This window comes from Antechinus flavipes, chromosome 4 (genome assembly GCF_016432865.1).
Source record: "Antechinus flavipes isolate AdamAnt ecotype Samford, QLD, Australia chromosome 4, AdamAnt_v2, whole genome shotgun sequence".
NCBI classification, from domain to species: Eukaryota; Metazoa; Chordata; class Mammalia; order Dasyuromorphia; family Dasyuridae; genus Antechinus; species Antechinus flavipes.
In genome coordinates this window covers 372341807-372362582 of record NC_067401.1, presented here as the reverse complement: position 1 = coordinate 372362582, position 20776 = coordinate 372341807, and the positions used below count along the sequence as shown (strand labels likewise).

Genomic DNA, 20776 nt, shown 5'->3' with positions numbered 1-20776 from the left:
AATGACAAATCAGTCTCTTTGCCAAGAAAATTCTTAATGGGGTCATGAAGAGTTGGAAATGACTGAAAAATAACCTAAAGTGACATTTGTAATACTGTAGTTGATAATTGGTGGGAGGATATGTTTTTCTGTCTTCTTCAACATTCATTAAGCAAACAAATGTCTTTTCCCAAAAAACTACCCACAGCAGTTTTCAAAAAAGCAAAATGGGATAATTTAAAAATACATGAAATTGAGGAGTGAGAAGAACCTCTTGATGATAGAGCACCAGGTTTAAATCAAAGAACCATGTTATTTAAAACGTCTTCTAGAAGAAACAGAGGGGAAAACAACTTACTGTGGTCCTTTTGCTTCTGTGGAGAAGTCCTTCCTCAGAGAGGTCTTAGACTCATAGGATAATAATCAGCCTACCAGCCCCAGTTTTAGACTAAAACTAATCTAAAACATTTTAGATTTTTAGTCTCCTTTTGAATAAATTGGCTATCCCTCCTCTGTTTCTTAGTTTACATAACTCAGTATGATCCTGCCAGAGGAAGAGTTTTAATGAATAGTGTTTAAAGAATAAAGGGAATGAAAACTTTTTTAAAGAAAGAGAGAGAGATTGAGAGAGAGAGAGAGAGAGAGAGAGGAGAGAATTGCTGGTAAGTTGGCATGAACTGAGTATTTTAATGAAGTACATTTATTTTTACAAACAGGCCTGGAGAAATTCATATATTATTCATTCAGTTAGACCACTTCTTGGCAGAGATTGCCTCCAATTTACCATACCCTTATCAAAAGGATATTTTGGGAAGTTCGTTAGCAGGATAATCAGTGGGAACTGGAACATCCCAAAATGTGTTTCTTAACTGGATGGCCAAGGAGAGGAAATCTGTTTTTCACAATGAAATGGAGGTGATTGAGTTGTAAGTAGGCTTTTGGAAGTGGCCCCAACAGATGGGAGTGGAGACATACAGCATAAGCAGAGACTGCCATCCACCAATAGATTTCTACAGGTTGACATTAAGCAAGTCACTTAACCTCTGTTTGACTCAGTTTCCTCAATTACAAAATAGTATAATAATAACACATACCTTGTGAGGTTCAAATGAGATGATATTTTTGAAAAGCATTTGGCACAGTCTCTGACATATAGTGGGTGCAATAGAAATGCTTATTCCTTTCCCCTTTTCCAATGAAAGTTATGGATCTAGTTACTAATTAGGATGACTATTGCTTGGTAATGAACAATCGATAGACACTTATTGAGCACCTACTGTGTGCTAATTGTGCTAAACTGGGGATACAAAGGCAAAAGGGGATCCCTGCTCTCCAGCCCATAGTGTCATGGGAACAGTGAGCACTGCAATCCTAAATCAGCTTTTCTCCAGAATATGTCATCACAAGTGCGACAGTCACCATTTTATTGAATAAACTTTTGGTTTATCGATAGTGAGTGAGTAGCATAAATCATTTACCCTTGTGTAAGACAGGGAGGAACCAATGTAATGGAAAGGGAGCTGGACTGAAGTCATAAGTGCCCGATGCTCTTAGCTGTGTGGCCACTTCGAGCCTCAACCTCATTGTCTATAGATGGGAGCAAAAATGCTTGCTAATATCTGCCTCACTTGCTTGTTAGTGCTTGAGGATAAAATAAAATAATTCATATGTGATCTGGTAGAGAGAACACCGAATTCCAGCCTCCCCTGTCCCTCCTACCCAGAAGAAGGTCTTCACCGCCTCTTAGGGGCTATAGAATTGTCAGCTGTTATTATAATTAAGGCATTATATATGTCAGTTGTTGAGGCTTTACACATCTGAAAAAAAAATTCAGCTCTGAAGCAGAGGTGAAAATTAATATCACCCAGCCTGGGATAGCTCCTCCTCCTTGGCTACAGTTGATGACTGGTGAGTCATCAACTTTCATTGCCTGCAGCCATTACAGCTAATGCGAGCTACTTCCTAATACTAGGAAGCAAGACCAGCAGAAGCAGCTTTGCACATCGAGCAGCTAAGCCCGAGCTGTTAGTTAGCCACTGCCCTGTCCAGAAGCAGTCTATTAGCCATCTCTCGTTTCTGTGTCTGGAATGGTCTCTTTTCTCACCTCTTCTTCTAAGTCTCAGCTCAGATGCTGCCTTCTGCAAAAAGCCTGTCCTGGTTCCCCTATTAGAACTTTCCATCTACTTTGCATATGTCTTAATTTACCCATTTATATGCTTGTTGTCCCTCTTATTAGATTTTAAGCCCCTGGAGCACAGTGACTTTTGCCTTTCTGTATCTCTGCTATTTACCATAGAGCCAAGCACATAATGAGCACTTAATAATTGTTCGGTGGGATTGGGGAAAAGGTCTGACATGGATGATCTGTTTAAGGCAGAAAATATTTTTTAAATCTTAGTGTGTCCCCAGCTGCTCAAAGAAAGGCAAAAGATGCTTCCTGTTCTTAAAGCACTCATAATATAATGGGGAGACAACAAGATAAAATGGGGGTAATCTTAAGGGAAGGAAGGAGCATTAAGAAGGATTAGGAGAGGCTTCTTTTGGAAGTTGAGACTTGAAAGAAACTAGAATGTCAGAAGAACTATCAAGAGAGAGAAAATTCCAGGGATTGGGCAATTAGTAAAAAGACATGAAATCAGGAGGTGGAGTATCTTGCTCACAGAGAAAAAAGCCAAAGTCACTGGTTTACAGATTGAGAGAATTTCCAGATCTGAATTTCTGTGTTTCTTATCAGCTATTCTGTATCTGGGATTCCTTCCTCAACTGGTTATTTGTATATCTGGCACAGGGGAAATCATAGAATATTGGAGTTTGGAGTGGCTGGACCACAGGGGACATGTAAGCCAGTCTATAGCTGAATAAGAATCCCCTCTACAAACCACTTAAAAGTGGTCAACTTGCTTTTGTTTCAAGACCTTGATGAAGGAATGAACTGCCTTCTGATCCACTCCTTAATTGTTCTTTTTTGGGGAGTGGGGATAGGAAGAGGGAAAGAGTTGGGAGAGGGAGAGAGAGAAAGGGAAGGAGGGAAGATAGAGCAGGAAAGAGAAAGAGAATGAATGCAGAAACATTATGGAGAAGATTGGAGTGAGGCTTGACCAAAAGAAAAACAGAAGCAATTTTGTTATAGAAGTAGACTACACCCAACCCAGACAGAAGGATGAATTAGATGATAAATTTGGGAAGTTGTTTACAGATCTGGCAAGGAAACTCAATATTGTAGTGATAGGGGATTCCAGCTCCCTGGGCATCTGACACCGTTTCTCAGCCAAAAGCAGACCTCATAAATCTCTTTGTTGCCTTGATAATAATTTCATCTTTCAGAAGATAGAACAGGCAACAACAAAGACAAGAGTTATTCTGTACCTGATTATAATCAGTGATGAAGAACTGATTACTGCAGTGGAAGTGACAACAACTTTAGGAGCCAGTAATTAGAGAAGCATCATGGCACAGTGGAGGTGACCTCTGGCTGGCATTGAGTCAGGAAGACACTTAACCTCTGAAGGCTGCTGGCAGATCTCCAAGGCTGTAAACTACAGAGAAGGTGCTAATATGTCCCTCAGTAGAAGCTCCTTATCTTAGGGAAAACATAGATCAGTCATAACAGTGACAACATTTTAATGTGCAATTTAATTAGTGAGTGAGGGATAGAAAAGAAAAAAAAAAAAAAAAAAGGTACATATAACATGCTCCCTAGATTTTCCTTAGATTTCAACAGAAAGATTGAGTAGGTAGTATATTAAGACTTAATATATATTTGGGATGTCTAATAGAGATGGGAAGTTCTCAGTAATGAAATTGTGAGCAAATAGAAGTTATTTCAATGAGAAGGAAAAAGGAGCTGACAAAAAAAAAAAAGAAAACAGTGTAGGATTCAGTGATAAATTCAGATTTTAAAAATACATGTGTAGAAGGTAGAAGCAAGGGAAGGAACTGAGAATGAAAACAAGAGTAGTAGGTTTGTAAGAGTTATAAAGAGAATGGAAGAATAGAATGAGCTGAGACTAGCAGTGAATGAGATAGAGGACAAAAGGGGAGTTTGGTTTCTTTTGGCATCATGGGGAAAGAGGATGATCAAAGGAAGGCTTGGTGCCTTGCATGGATTGGATAATTATCACAAGATGGAGAAAACAATGAATTATTTAGATTGCTTCTTTTTCCTTTTACAATTAAAAAAAATGATATTAGAAAAAAACACTTAGAATCTCAAGGAAAGTTCAGAGGGGGGAAAAAAATAGGAATGAAGAGAGAGCAGCACTTCCAGACTTTATAATATAATATTAAGTGGTGATCATCAAAACCATTTGCTACTGGTTTAAAAAAATGAAAAAGTTAATCAGCGGAGCAGACTAGATAAGAAAAAATCAAAAACAACTGAACTCAATAACTCAGTGTTTGATAAACAAGAACAAAAAAGGAGAATAATTGTTGAACTAGGAGAACTGAACTAAATCATCCTAATAAAGATTGGAAACCTGAGAGTGAGGAGATGGTTGGGCAATATTTAGCTGTCCTCGGTGAGCTCAAGTCACTGGATATACTCTATCTTAGAGTATTGACAAAATGGCAGATGGGCTGACTGAATACTTTTTGGAAATTTTTTTTAAAACCTTAGATTATGGTTGAAGAGATTTTAGAGGGACTAGGTGCAAGTATCTCTTTTTTTAAAAAGGGAAATAAGATACAATAATCAAAAAATCAAGAGCTATCTTGCACTGCATTGTGTAATATTCAGGACTAGAGTAGTGATTATATCATAATGATTTACTTGTTTTAGGCCATATCTGAAGGAGAGAGTTCATTTGAGGACCTTTAATAATACTATGTGACCCATTTAACATTTCTCAGCAGCTACTTCACAAAGTTGTTCTGAAAATCAAGTGCAATACTGTATGTGAAGCATTTTAAAGACTACATATGTGCTAATTAGTGTCATTTGCTGTGTATATGTGCTTATATTCACCTTTCTGTTTGTGTCCTTATTCCCTCAATATAGTATAAGCTACTTGTTAGTAGAGGACTACTTCTTTTCTTTATAACTCCAGCTACCTTATCTTGCATATATTTGGAATTTAATATGTTCTTGTTAATTAAATTGAATGCATGTCAAGTCAAGAAGCATTTATTGAGGGCCTGCTATGTTCTTAGCATGGTACCAAGCACCAGAAATCCCCCTCCCCCCCCCAAAAGGCAAAAAGCAGGCCCTATTTTCTTTTTTTTTTTTCTTTATTAAAGCTTTTTATTTTTCAAAATATACGTGCAGACAATTCTTTAACATTAGCCCTTGCAAAATCTCGTGTTCCATTTTTTCCTCTCCTTCCCCAATGCCCTCTCCTAGATGGCAAGTATTCAATATATGTTAAACATGGTAGAAATATATGTTAAAACCAACATATGCATACGTATTTACACTATTTATCATGACACACAAGAAACAAAAAGAGAAGCAAAATAAAATGCAAGCAAACAACAACTAAAAGAGTGAGAACATTATGTTGGGAACCACATTCAGTTCCCATGGTTCTCCCTCTGGATGTAGATAATTCTCTTCATCACTAAACAATTGGAACTGGTTTGAATCATCTCATTGTTGAAGAGAGCCAAATCCATCAGAATTGATCATCATATTATTTTGTTGTTGCCAGGCCCTATTTTCAAGGGCCCTATTTGCAAGCCAATGAGGAAGACAACATGCAAACAACTATATAGAAGCAATAAATTAGATAAATGGAAAAATAATCTTAGGGAAAGCCACCTGGCATTACAGGGAATTGAGAAAAGCTACTTACAGAAAATGAAATTTTTACTGAGACTTAGTGGAAGATAGGAGATAAATAAGGACAGATTTCTAGATACAGAGGGTCAAGCATTGAAAATGGAGTGGGGGGGAGGAGGGGGAGAGAGAGTCTAGTTGTTTCCAAACTCTTCGGGTCCTAGCATAGAGAATCGTGGGAAGGAGGCATAGTAATTGTGCTGGCATAACATCGGAGGGCTATGGGACCCTAATTTGTCTGAATATTGAAGATGATGACAGTAGTGAGGTCTACATTTGAACCTGCAAAAGATGGTAGAGGAGAAGGTGATTTGAGTCAGTTTTCAAAATCATTCAGAGATCTCTCTTCTCATCAAAGATAAAATGCAGACAAGCTATTCAGGGTGCTCCAGAAGATGTTTGCAACCATGGTCTCAGGTGAGAACTAGAAGAGAGAGAGAGAGTTGCTGCAAAAAAAAAAAAAAAAATCATCTGACTAGTGAACATGCAACTTCATTTTCTGTATCTAAGTAACCTCAGTTAGATCAGTTTCCTTCAAGCCAATCTTGATGCAGATGATCCCCTAATAGGATGATGTTGATGAAAATGAGGATTTTGAGAAAGTGATGATGATATTGCCACTCTACTAGCAGAACTAGAAAAAAATTTTAAAAAAAAGAGTTGAAGAACAAGCCCCAAAGGAACAAGAACAAAAGGCTGAAGAAGAGAGAATTCCTTTTTTTTTTTGTTAAGCAAATGATTTTTTTTTTATTTTATATTTTTTATTATAGCTTTTTATTTACAAGATCTATGCATGGGTAATTTTTCAGCATTGACCCTTGCAAAATCTTCTGTTTCAACTTTTCCCCTCCTTCCCGAACCTTCTCTCCCAGATGGCAGGTAGACCAATACATGTTAAATATGTTAAAGTAAGTATATGTTAAATACAATACATGTATACATGTCCATACAGTTATTTTGCTGCACAAGAAAAATTGGACTTTGAAATAATGTACAATTAACCTCAGAAGGAAATCAAAAATGCAGGGGGACAAAATAGAGGGATTGGAAATGCTATGTAGTGATTCACACTCATTTCCCAGAGTTCTTTTGTGGGTGTAGCTGGTTCTATTCATTATTGAACAAATGGAACTGATTTGGCTTATCTCATTGTTGAAGAGAGTCACGTCCATCAGAATTAATCATCTTATAGTATTGTTGTTGAAGTATATAATGATCTCCTGGTCCTGCTCATTTCACTTAGCATCAGTTCATGTAAGTGTCTCCAAGCCTCTCTGAAATCATCCTGCTGGTCATTTCTTACAGAACAATAATATTCCATAACATTCATATACCACAATTTATTCAACCATTCTCCAATTGATGGACATCCTTTCATTTTCCAGTTTCTAGCCACTATAAACAGGGCTGCCACAAACATTTTGGCACATACAGGTCCCTTTCCCTTCTTTAGTATCTCTTTGGGGTATAAGCCCAGTAGTAGCACTGCTGGATCAAGGAGTATGCACCGTTCAATAATTTTTTGAGCATAGTTCCAAATTGCTCTCCAGAATGGTTGGATGTGTTCACAACTCCACCAACAATATATCAGTGTCCCAGTTTTCCCACATCCCCTCCAACATTGGAAAATATCTTTAGTGGAAACTCTCTCCTTAATCTCACTGGTACCAACCTCAGCCAACTTAAATGTAAAAAGAAGATGGGATGATGATGTTATCTTTAAGAACTATGTCAGAGTAGTAGATGAGCTAAAAAAAAAAAGGACAAAAAATTTGTAAAAGATATCCTTCCATCAGAATTTAACAAAAAATTCATAGAGAAATATGTCAAGTGGTTATATGTGGTTGATTATTACAAAGGAGGCTCATTCAAACTTTAAGGGTCATTCTGGCTTTAGTTTGGTTGGGATTTTCTTCTCATGCTCTTAATGGCTTATAGATTTTCTGCATTTAAAGATAGCTTTTTTTTTTTTTTTTTTTGGTCAGTAATATTTTATTTGGTAATAGTATTCTGGATCTAGAAATTGGTTTAACCCTTCTTCTCACATTGTTGATTTATCATTTAATAAACTAGTTTGTGTTCTGGGAGGGAGGGGGGAAGAAAAGTAAAGAAAATGATGTGTGCGAGGAGCCAAAATGGCAGACTATTAGGAAACCATTTGGTGAGCTCCCATCCACTCTTCTCCAAATAGACCTTAAATATGTGTCAGACTGAATTGTGATGGGGAACTCCAGAAAAGGCCACAGAAAATCTTTTGCAAGCACAACTTGTCATCAGGAGACAGAAAGTCTGCAGATACTTGAGAATGATTCTAGCCAGGAGCAGGCTTCTAACCCTGAGCACTCTAGTATTCAGGGAGAGGTTTGCACCAGGACAAGAGAAAGTCCCAAACTTTACTGGGACAACCTTTGACCCGTACTATGGTACTGCCAGATGGACTGGTGCAAACTGACAGCTTTGTCACTCACCAGTTCTGAGTCTCAACCCAGAGCTGACTGAGGAGGCATCCTGGATAATGGAGATAATTAAGAAGCTGGAAGCAGCAGTATCATGGCTCATGCCAGGCCCATATCAGGGTCTCATTTCCAGCATTTATCTCAGACTACAGAGGAATAACCAAAGCAAGCAACTTACAACTCTACCACTCTGACCTGACAGGTCTTTGACCAATAGCTGAGTGATCTATTGCTCACCCCCAAATTCAGGTCCGCAATTTGCAGAACTCAAACCAGAGGAGCAGCAATCAGACTTTGTTCTAGATCAGGCCACTTGGGGAATGTTGAAAACTTGCACGTCTCTATCCTGTCTCTGAGATCCTCAAATAACAATCCTCAGTGCTCATCCCCTTCTCCCCCTTCCCTCCAAAAGAGGAAGAAGTTGCTAGAAGAATGGGCAAAAACATAAAGATATCAAAATGAGCTGTTGTAATGGTAGGAAAACTTGAGAAACAAACACAGAAGAAGAGAATGACTCCAAAATGTCCACAAGTAATCTCTCACAGAAAACATAACTGAAACGCAAACATACCTAGAAGTCCTAGAAAATAGGAATCAACAGTTTAAAATATTTTTAGTGTTTTTATAAAATGGAATTAAACTATTTGAGGAAAAATGGAATTAAATATTTAAAGAAAAATTGGAAAAGAAATGAGAACCATAGAAGAAAAAATTGGAAAGTAATGAATAGCTTGCCCCAGGATGTCCAAAACTTTGCCCAAACTGTTCCTAGAATGTTAGAATGGACCAAATAGAAGGCAATGACTCCTTGAGGCAATAAGAAATATTAAAATAAAGTCAAAAGGCTGGGGGAAAATTGAAGAAAATGTAACAAGTGATCTGAAGAACAGATTGAGGAGGAAAGAAATTAAGAATCATCAAGATATCTGAAAGACATGAACAAAAAAAAGGAGCCTAAACATTATATTTCAAGAAATCTTAAGAGAAAACTACTCATATCTCTTTGAACTAGAAAGAATACACTGGTTATTTCCTAAAAGAAACCTTAAGGTGAAAACTCCCAGGAACATCATAACTGAGGTCCAGGATTTCCAAATTAAAGAAAACATATTGCAAGCAGCCAGTAAGAAAGAATTCAAGTACTAGGGAGCCACAATCAGGATTATACATGAGTTAGCAGTCACCATTATAAAGAAATGGTGAGCCCAGAATATGATATTCCAGAAGGCAAAGATATAAGTTCCAACTAATAATAGCTTGCTTAAAAAAAAAAAAAACTATAATGGTTCAGGAGAGGGAAAGTGCATCTTTAAAGAACTAGAGAATTTCTTTCTAAGCATTCCTGTTGATCAGAGCTGTGGAGAAACTTTGAAGTTCAAAGGGGTGAGAAGAAACCAAAAGGTAAACAATAATGAACAGGGATAAAAAACTAAACAAGGATAAACTGTTTATATTCAAATATAGGGAGTTGTGAATTCCTTCCGAACACTATTATCATCAAAGTTTACTGTAGAAGTCCAATTAGATAAGGTTTGGGAGTGGTTTTGTTATGCTAGGTGATCTTAAAAAAAAAAAAAAAGAAGAAGATAGAAGAAGAATACCCTGGGGGGAAGGGAAAGGCAGAGTAGAGAAAATTACCTCATATAATTAAAGTGCACTAGTAGACATGTACAAAAAAGGCAGCTGGGTGGAATGGCTGACACTTGAACATCTGAATTGATCAAAAGAAGGAAGACCATAAATATACACACATGTACCCACATTTATGTATGTGCACTTATACAGAATTGGGTTCAGAAATTTACATTTCAACAAGGAAATAAGAAGGAAAGAGAAAATGGTAGGAAAATTAGTGAAAAAGTAGTTTGAGGGAAAGACTAGTCCCAAACAAAAAACTAACAAAAATTCTAAGGATGTATAAAAATATTTTTTTGAGGTGACAAAGAATGAGAATATGTGAGAGTACCCATAAATTAGGGAATGGATGAGCAAGTTTTGGGTATATCATTGTGAATGGAATATTATTGTGCTGAACTTTCATCATTGTAATAACCAACTAGGATACCAAAGGACTTCTGATGCAAATTAAAACAATTAATTTGGGGGGCATGGCCATGTTGAAATCTATTCTGATTGGCTGTACCTTTGATGAGGTTATTGACAGTACAGAGAGTTGTGGGAACCCCTTCTGGTCGGTGTAAGTCCAATGTGAAAGAATTCACAAACCTGAAAAGTTAGACTGGCAAAAAGTTTGATGGCACTGAGAAGTCAGCTTTTGCTAGGAGGCTGACTTCTTCAGTGGCAAGATCCTGGTAGGGAAATAAAGGTCTAGTAGAGAAATCCTGGCAGAGAGAGATAAAGAAGGGTTAATGCTGAGAAGAGAATGTCTTCTCAATGGGCAGGGGATCCTTGCAGGCAGCTATGCCCAGGAGAAGTCCCTTGGCCTGACATGGTCCTGCTTTTGGGCCTCTGCAAAGAAATGAGCCCCAAAATTGCCCTTTAAATAGGAAATCTGAGACTAAAGTCTCAATCAAACGAGATTCCTTCAGTGCTGTCATTGCCTGTAGGCCTAGATTTCTACTTGAATGAGACTACTTACTGAGGGTGGTCCTAAGCCAATTTTCAGCTCCATAGAGATCAATAGAAATGTCAAATTTACATCTCCAGCTAAAGGAAACCACTTAAGTTCTGGCTAAGTAGGAGTGGTCCTGGACTCAACTCAATAGAGGATGCAGCTAGTCCCACCAAGATAATAGGATGAAACCACTTCATTTTGATTTCCTGAGGCAGGCCTGTCCCAGAGGAGAGTTTCTCAAGAGTTCCCTCCAGACTCAGAGGACAGCTTCAGGGTTCCCCCCCATCACTTTTTCATAATAGTTGATGTTTTCTAGGACTGTGGAAGCAAGGTAGTAGTGATAGTAAGAATGAAAATCTTGACTGATTAAAACAGATAAAATATTAAGTAAGAGAAAAAAAAGTGACCATTTTACAAAGAGAAATTGAAGATTTGTAAGAGAGTGGAGATATTCATTGACCTCCAAGACCTCTCCTGTCCTCAACTAATTCAGTGTGTGTCTCATAATCTTTCTCTCCTCCCTAAATTCTGCCTTCATTCATGGGGACTTCAATATAAATATTGATAACCCTCTTCCCTCTCAGTTCAACTTACTCATTTGCCTACTCTTCCATGTCAATTAAGGTAGACATAGTGAAGATCATACTCTTGATTTGGCCATTACTCACAAGTGTTCCACTTCCATGATCAAAAACTCTGAAATTCCTTTTTCTGATCACAATCTATTGTCATTCCACCTCTCCTCTGCATTGTAATCCTTAACCCTGTTCTGTCTCACTGACCTACAATGCCAAAGAGACAGGAAGGAGATCATTTGTGCATGTAGAGGGATTTGTCAGGGCAAGGAGAAGTGAGATAAGAGCAAATGAGAAGAAGGTGAATGATATGAGATGAGGAAGGAAAAGAGGGAGCTCTCTATGATTAGCCTCAATTTTTTCAGTAAGATAAAGCAAAATTCTTACCTGCTAGAGTGATGGATAGAACCATGAAAAGTTTGAAGAGAAATGAAGATTTGAAAAAGTTCCTATGGTAACTGAGACTAAGGGATTATAAAAGGATTGCCTTGTCACAGTGAGACCACATTTGAAATTTTGTAATATAAATTTTTAATGAATCCAGGCAGCACACTTTAGTGATTTTTCTCTAGCTTTGTTCAGCTGTAGGTGACTTAAGTAGGGAAAGGCAGTGAATAGAAGGATATGCTAAAGGGGCAAGAGACTTTAAAGAAGACATTGTAGAACTGAATTGGTTCACCAAGGGATTAAGATAGGGAACTATAGAGTGTAATTAGTGCAGGAAGGGAAAGAACGAAGAGGCAGAGGCATTGTAGGTCAATGAGACAGAACAGGGTTAAGGATTACAATGCAGAGGAGAGGTGGAATGACAATAGATTATAATCAGAAAAAGGAATTTCAGAGTTTTTGATCATGGAAGTGGAACATTTGTGAGTAATGGCCAGATCAAGAGTATGATCTTCACTATGTCTACCTTAATTGACATGGAAGAGTAGGCAAATGAGTAAGTTGAACTGAGAGGGAAGAGGGTTATCAATATTTATATTGAAGTCCCCATGAATGAAGGCAGAATTTAGGGAGGAGAGAAAGATTATGAGACACACACTGAATTAGTTGAGGACAAGAGAGGTCTTGGAGGTCAATGAATAACAAGTGCCAAAATCTTGATTGAGTGAGAAATAATGATTGAATAAACATACAACACTAAAGGAGAATGGTCAAGGAGGAGTCTGGAAATGGGAACCAGGAGCAGAAGTAATCCCAGATATGACTAGTGAGTCTGATTGAGTAAGTTAAAGTACAACCAATTCTGTAAAGAATGGTCAGGGAAACCACAGTATCAAAACAGAGCCAGGTCTTAGCAAGTGCAAGAAAATGGAAAGACCAAGAAAAGAAAAGGTTTAAAATGAAAGTAAATGCAATGTAAAAAGCAAATGAAAGTAATGTAAAGCAGGCATTACAGATAATATAGCTGAAAGAGTGAAAAGATTAGTTTTCTAATGGAATGCTATAGGGTTTGAGTTGAGAGATAAGAATAAGGAAAAGGGCAGTGGGGAACACAGAAACGGTTTATACAGTGACAAGTGAGTTAATTATCACTGACATTAATCATTAAAAAATAAGTATTCGTAGGTGTCTCCCAGAACAAATCTGATTTCTCTTTTATGGAACAATTCTAGAAGAACTTAAGGAAGGCTACATTTTCTTTTTTTTCCCTAGTTCTTTCAACTTGTATGGGATGGTTTCCCAGTCTCTCACTATCCCGGTCACTTTCCTCTGGAATACTCTATTTTGTCAAAGACTTTCATAAAATGTGTTGCCCAAAACTGACCACAATATTCCAGATATATTCTGACAATCAAATTATAAGACTATTATCTTCTTCATTTTGGGCACTATATGCCTCTATTGAGAGAAAAGAACATTGTAGAGTTAGGCTCTACTGAGAGATTAAGATGAGGAAAGGTGAAAAGGGTAGCAAGGGTAGAAGTGATGACCTTGGAAATACTAAAATTCCATTTGCTTTTTTAGGATTGATTTATCATTTCTAGAACTTATGAATCCTAGGTATTTTCTGCTGGAAATAATCATTGCTGTAAATTAATTTAGAAATTCAGATCTCTACTGTTTCTTAAATGGTAATCGTGCCCACTAATGCCAAAACAGTAAATATTGCATCCAAGCTAGAGCTTCATTTATCAAGTGCATTTCTGAGTGTTTCCTACAAGTATCAACACCTAGCTTAGCTTTCTCCTAATAGGTATTTGTCTCAATGACTTTGAGTTAGAATTTCTCTCTTAAAGGATCACCGTCATATACAGACATGAAACTCCTTTATTTTATCCATCCAATTTATATGTGGCTGTAGGTGTTACATAACAGTAACCTCAGAACATCATATGTCATGCATATCTAATATAATTTATAACAATATATTATATCTATACAATGTATTACATATATGTATTATATGTAATATATGTATAATGTATTTTTATATGTGCATTATACATAATGTAATATATAATATATGGAAATATTATGTCCATATGTCCATATTACATAAGTAACAATGTGCTATATAATGATTCTGAATATTATGAATCTCACTATTATGTTGCTGATGTAAATGTCATTATCTTTGGTTCCTAACAACCACATATAGAACATATATAGAGAATAGAGAAGCTCTATGTCTGTATCTTTATGGTGGTCTTCTCAGAGAGGAATATTTCAAGTCAATTTGACAGACTCTATTATGAGAAAAGCACTAGGATGTGTCTCTACTTGAAATACACATACATATATACACCCGCACTCATACACACACACAGACAAACAATGACGCTGAGGTAAGAGCTATTATCGTCATTTTACTTTATGTGGAAACAGAGATTTAAAAAGTTAATTGGCTTGCTTAGAGTCACATATCTAGTCACATATGTCAGAAGCAAGATTTGAATTTGTGTTTTTCTGACTCTTATGTCCATTTTAATCCACGCCTCCTGCAATCATTAGGGGTTATCTGTTAATAGGAAAACAAGTAGACTTCAAGCTTTCCAGGATCAGGGGCTATGATAAAAACTTATTTTGGGGCTCTTTTCCTGCCTTTCATCCCTTTTTCTTGCTACCTCTCATACCCCCAAGCCTGGCACATGCATTATGCAATAGGCATTAAATAAATATTTATATAGATTATTTGGCCTCTAGCCTCAGATACTCCCTAATTTCTTCTCCTTTCCTTTACTTGTTCTCACTCCTTCTTTCACTGTTTACTTGGACCCCTGAAGTTGCCAAAAGAGCCCATTTCTCCTCAGCAAGATGGAATCAACCACCTGTTCTCTACCTCTGTACTTTATCATAACACTTTCATTTCAGGCTTCAGCTAAAAACAGATCTTCATCTCCCTTGTGCATATCTTGTCATTTCTCTCTCCCTCTGCTCTTGGTTATATTTGTCACGGACTTATTTAACTCTGCTGTGTGTCTTGTCATAAAGCTTATACCCAAGGACCTGTGCTGCGTTTTGTATTAAATAATACTGAGTCCTTCCTATGTGAGGAGAGGGGCCGTGATTGTAAACTATTTATTAGGATCATCCATCATCAAATTTCAACATTGGATCTGAAAGTCTGAAAGAATCAGAAATTGAATAGTAGGAAAAGGGTCTTTTGAATTTTTCAGATGAATAGTACACATTTGCAAAATGAAAGAGACTGTAGTTCTGATTTTTAACTCTGATTAGCTTGTTTATTTTGAAATATAACTGTTAGAACTCATCCTTTGCATAATAGCATCACAGAATCTTAGATTTGAAAGAGATCTCAAGAGACAGCTAGATGTAACCTTTATTTGAAAAGGAATCTCTATAACATCCCAATAAGTGACTGTTCAGACTTCATTTGAAGATATCTGAGTTTATCTATAGACAACATGTAGATGACTAAACTGAATATACAGTGTGCTAGGATAGTCTCTGCAGAGGAACATTTATTTTAGGACTCAGAATTGGGATTTGCTTTCCAAAGAATTTGGGAAAGAAAAAATATTCCAATTTTCAAAAAAAAAAAAAAGAGAGAGAGAGATAGAGAGAAGAAAAAGAAGGAAAGAGAACAGACTCTACAAACTTTAAGCCACTCAGATTGATTTTGATTCCTACAAAAATTTCTAGAGTAGATGTTAAAGAGATCATTGTGGAAAATTGTGATTACAAAGAGCCAGCCTGGCTTCATCAAGGGCAGATTATACCAGACTAACCTCATTTCCTTTGTTGATAGAATTATTAAAATAATAGATGAAGGAAATACTGTAGATATATAGATTTTAGGGAATCTTTTGCTAAGATTATCTCATCCTTTTTTTTTTTTTTGTGGAGAAGATGGAAAGAGAATTAGACAACAATACAAGCAGATGGATTCAAAATTAGTTGAATGGTAAGACTCAAAGAATAGTTGTTAATGGTCCAGTTTTATATTCTATTCTTCAGACTAAATCTGGTCTTATGTGCTTGATTCTGGGCAAAGTAGTTTAAAAAGGAAATTGATAGGTTTAAGTGTCCTAAGGAGGACCACCAGAATACTAAAAGATAATGAATTCTTGTTTTATGAGGAATGGTTGAAGTTATTGACCATCATTAGCCTGAATATGATACCTATCTTCAAATATTTAAAGTGCCACACATAAAGAATGGATTGTAACTGTTCCATCTGGCCTTAGAGGGCAGAACCAAGAGCATCAGGTAAAAAGTTTGAGAAACAGGTATAGGCTAGACATCAGCAAAAGCTTTCCAATAAATAAAGCTGGCTTAAAGTGAAATTAGCTGCCTCCAAATGTGGTGGGTTCTCCTTACTAGATGTCTTCAAGCAGAGGGTAGATGACCATTTGTCAGGTTTTATAGTGGCTCTTCCTTCAGTAAATGGGTCATGATTAGCTGGCCATTCAAGTTCCTTACAACTCTCAAATTATATGGTTTTGTGACTGTCATCCAGTAACTTGTGGATTCTTGGGCAAATTACTTCAATCCTCAGTGTCCCTGACAACTCTCCAATAACAGAAGTTGTAGACAAATTGCTGATCTTCATTGTCTGTCAACATGGAGTGATTGTTGTATTATAGTTCAGTCACATCCAACTTTTCATGACCCCATTCGGGGTTTTCTTTGTATACATACTGGAGTGATTTGACATTTTCCTTCTCTAACTTACTTTACAGATGAGGAAATTGGGGCAAACAGGGTGAGCCTAGAGGCATACAGCTAGTAAGTGTCTAAGGCTTTATTTGAAGATGAATCTTCCTGATATCCAAGTAATGATTAAGCATGTGCCATATTCTAGTCTCAGGGTTAAATGCTTTGGATTCAAAGAAGGTGGAAAGGGAGGAGGGAACTAGGTAATAAAGGATTTTTGAATGCCAAATAGAGGATTTTATATTTGATCCTGAAATTGATAGGGAGTGGGTAGAGCTTTTTGAAGGGGAAGGAGATCAGGGTTGACATGATCAGATTTGGGCTTTGAGAAGATCAATAACAGCTGAGTGAAGGCTTGCATGGAGTGATTCAGGGAAACCAACCAGTAGGCTTTTGCATTAATTTGGGTATGAGGTAATGAGGAAGATTGGCAGCAATATCAGAGAAGAGAAGGGAGGATACACAAGAGATGTTACAAAGATAGAATCAACAGAGCTGAGCAACAGATTAGATGTGAAGGATGAGAGACTGAGAAGTTGAGGATGGTACAAACCTGGGCAACTAAAAGGATGGTAACATCCTTGCCCTTGACAGTAATAGGATACTTAGAAAGAGAGGACTTAGAAGGAATGGAAATGAGTTTAGTGTTGGATATGTTGAGTTTAAGATGTTTATGAAACATACAGCTTGAGATATCCAGGTAACTGGAGTTATGAGACTATGCATTGGTGAAGGGATTTTATGTTCAAGATTCTCCACATTAGTGGATTCACAATATCTGGGCCAAAATTAAAATTAATTGGCAGCAAATGAAACTAAGAAGTAGCTTATCTCTGTGGGAAAAAAATACTGATCTTAAAGCTGGAAGACCTCATCTGGTTTAAGTATATGATGTTGAACAAATCACCTCATCATCTCCCTGGACTTCTGTCTGTTAAATGAAGGCTTTGGGTTAGAATATCTTTAAGGTTCTTTTAGTTCTGAATCTTATGCATAAATATTACCCTATTAATAAACATTAAAAACTGGGGAGGACTTAATAAGATGTGGATTTCTTTGGAGATCGTGAAGTTTCTGTCTAGTCAATATGATTTTGGGAGGAAATCTGGAACTGACTCCATAATTTAGTTTCTTCTTTTTGTGTGTGTGTGTGAGAATCCAGTTTCCATTTTACTGTTACCACCACTAATAGTCCTTCTAATTTAAAATTGTAAAGAGGCAATCAAGATTTTCAAGTAGTAGCCAGTGAACCATCACTGCCAATTTGGGTATATCCTGGACAACTGATATAAAGTAGATGGTAATGGGACTGAAATGAATTCATAGATGTCTTTTTTCGTAACCAGAGCATTCAGAGGTCCTAGAACCATTCATGAGTGATAAAAATGAATCATAGCATTGATATTGTGCTTTGCCTCAGTTTTATATATATTTGCTGCTAGTGTCACAGTAGATAGGGTACTGGGATCTAGAATCAGGAAGACCTGACTTCAGATTAACTCTGTGATCCTAGGCAAGTCACTTTTGCCTTTCTTGATTTCTATAACTATAAAATGTTCTTAATAATAGCATCTACTTTACAGAATTGGTGTGAGGATTGAATAAGATAATATTTATAAAGCCTTTAAATACTTAAAATTCTTAAAAGCTATTAAAATTCTAATGGAACAATGTCTGCTTTATACCATACGCTTATTCCCTTCCTCTTCTCCTCTCCCTAATGCTCACAGCAGTATTTAATATAGTGCAGTTTGTTATCTGTATTTTACAGATAAAATACTGTGAATTAGATGCCCTGGGTCACACATTCAAGAGAGTAAGGTTTTTTGACCTTGTGTAGAGATTTTTTTTTTTTTTTTTTTTTTTTTTTTGCTCACAGTACCATATTGCCTCATCAGTGGTTAGATAGCATTTCTAAGCATAACCACAGGAATTGTCTGCCCATTGCCATTTAAAGCTGATCTTTGTGCATCCTATAGCTATAGCTAGATGGTAAAGTTCATAAAAGAGAAAAGCAATTATCAAATCTTCTAACTGCTTTAAAATATACACACATACACATACTTTTTTTCAAGATTAATACTTTTTAGGGGCAATTAGTTGATGCAGTGGATAGAAGCACCAGTCCTGAAATCAGGAGGACCTGAGTCCAAATCTGGTCTCAGATATTTAACACTTCCTAGCTGTGTGACCCTGGGTAAGTCATTTAACCCCAAATGCCTCAGGGGGGGGAAAGGAATACTTTTTTTTGAAGGAGCTCTGCCTTGATTACAAGTTTCAGCACATTCATTCTTCAAGCATTTATTAAGTTCTCACTGTATTCTAGAAACTCTGCTAAGGACTGCCAATGAAACTATAGATAGAAAGTCCCAGACCTTAAGGAGCTTACATTCTAATAGGGAGAAAAACACCTAAAAGAGAACTGAAAAGAAAGTGGAAGGGATGAAAATATCCAGTGTGGGAATTAGTAGAGAAGTCCAGAGCACAACTTTGTGAGAAATGAGGATATGGTTCCTTTGGGTGTTCTCCTTCTATGGGGATTCCAGGCCAAGCCATCCAATGATACTGAGATACTTCCAGTGTGTGAGTTCCAGAGTTGGAGGGATCTTTCAATTAACCAGTAAAGTACCTACTATGTGCTAGGCACTGTGCTAAACACACAAATAAGAAGAAGAAGATTTGGGGACATGGCTTTAAAAAAAGGAAGAAAAAGAAAAAGAAGAGGAGGAGGAAGAGAAACATGATGAAGCTATTTGCTCAGAAGGAATCAGGACAGGAATTTTTTTCTCATTTTAAGTACTAGTGAGGGAAAGAAATGTAAAAAGAAACACAGCTCCTGAATTTGGTCTCCCCGGGACACTGGTTATACTATATGCACACATGAAGTGTAGCTTCACAGAAAATCCGTAGAACTATACCTTGACATGTAATACTATCCCTTTTCCCTTTTCCTCTCCCTTTGACTCTCTATGGAATCTTGAGAAGAATTCTCTTACACATATCTTTATTTATTCAGTGAGATGATATTTATTAAGAATGTAACACTGTGCTTGAGACAAAGTAGGTACTATATTGTAAATGCTTGTTTTTCTACCCCTTATTCCCATATAGAAATCCCTAGTAAGTCTCTTCCAGTTGCTATCTAATTGCAAGAAGAACACAAATTTAGCTAACCCAGAACAGTGATCCTCTGATATAAAATATTTTTTAAATGGTAGAAAAGTCATTTCTGTCAGACTTCATAATACATATTTAATAGTTAAAATCTGTGATTTTATAGTATAGATACTTCTTCTATCAATACCTGCCTGGTATCTCTGACAACTCTTGGTGGCTCAAAAATTCACTTTCCTGGGGCCAGCTGGCCAGAAGCCTCTCCAGACTTAGCTAGGCTGCTGCTCAGATGACAGATACTCTATCTGTCGCTGTCCATTTTGGAAAGGCCTCCAAGAGGCTGCTGTTCTGGCATAGCATTGTACAATTCAGGGCAGTTTCCAAACCATAATGAAGAATCTAAGGAGGAATTTTAGTGTTTGGTTTGAGAATAGGTTAGGGAATTGTTGGGATTTTTTTTTAGCCAGGTCTTTTCCTGATTACAACTTGCCTGCATGAGGATTTAAAATTCATCCAAAATTTGAATATTGACTATATAGGGAATGTATCTAAAAGGGTCCTTGGCTAGCCAAGAAAAAATAGTTTAGAGACTACATTTTTCATAGATCATCTTGTAAGTTGATTAATCCACAGATATCAGGGTAGCTAGCAGACCTGGAGTCAGAAAGATCCAAGTTTAGAAGCTTACTAGCTTTGTAGCCCTGGACAAGTCCCTTGACTCTGTTTGCCTCAGTTTCCTCATCTGTAAAATCAGCTGGAGAAGTAAATGGTATACTGCTGTAGTATTTTTGCCATAATAACCCCAAATGGGGTCATGAAGAGTCAGGCATGACTGAAAAGCTAAACAGATGAATAATTGAGAGTGGATTGTATATTATTCAGAGCAATAAACTGGATTCCTAAGGGAAGTTGCCATAGAAATACACAAGATGTGAATACAAGCAGCACAAAGTAAATTTCCTCATTTCAGAAACATCTGTCAGGACCAGCTCAAGGTTAGAGTTCTTTCTGTCTTAAAAAGATGTTTTTATCTTCAATATTGGTGAGTGTCCTCGTGGTTTCAAAAAGGAAACACATTTCACTTGACCTTAACTAGGGGGAACTGACTGCATCCTCTTTTCCTTTGCTTTATTTCAGTGTTTTATGGTCTGGGTTTTTTGTTTGTTTTTTTGTTTTG

At 36.9% G+C, this 20776-nt stretch overlaps 1 protein-coding gene and 1 pseudogene across 2 annotated transcripts in view; both read left to right on the top strand.

Annotated features, from left to right (window-relative positions):
• Positions 1–20776, top strand: part of SMYD2 (SET and MYND domain containing 2) — an 86876-nt gene that overhangs the window by 34583 nt on the left and 31517 nt on the right. The gene's annotated exons all lie outside the window — the stretch shown is intronic.
• Positions 610–13107, top strand: LOC127562556 (spliceosome-associated protein CWC15 homolog; annotated as a pseudogene).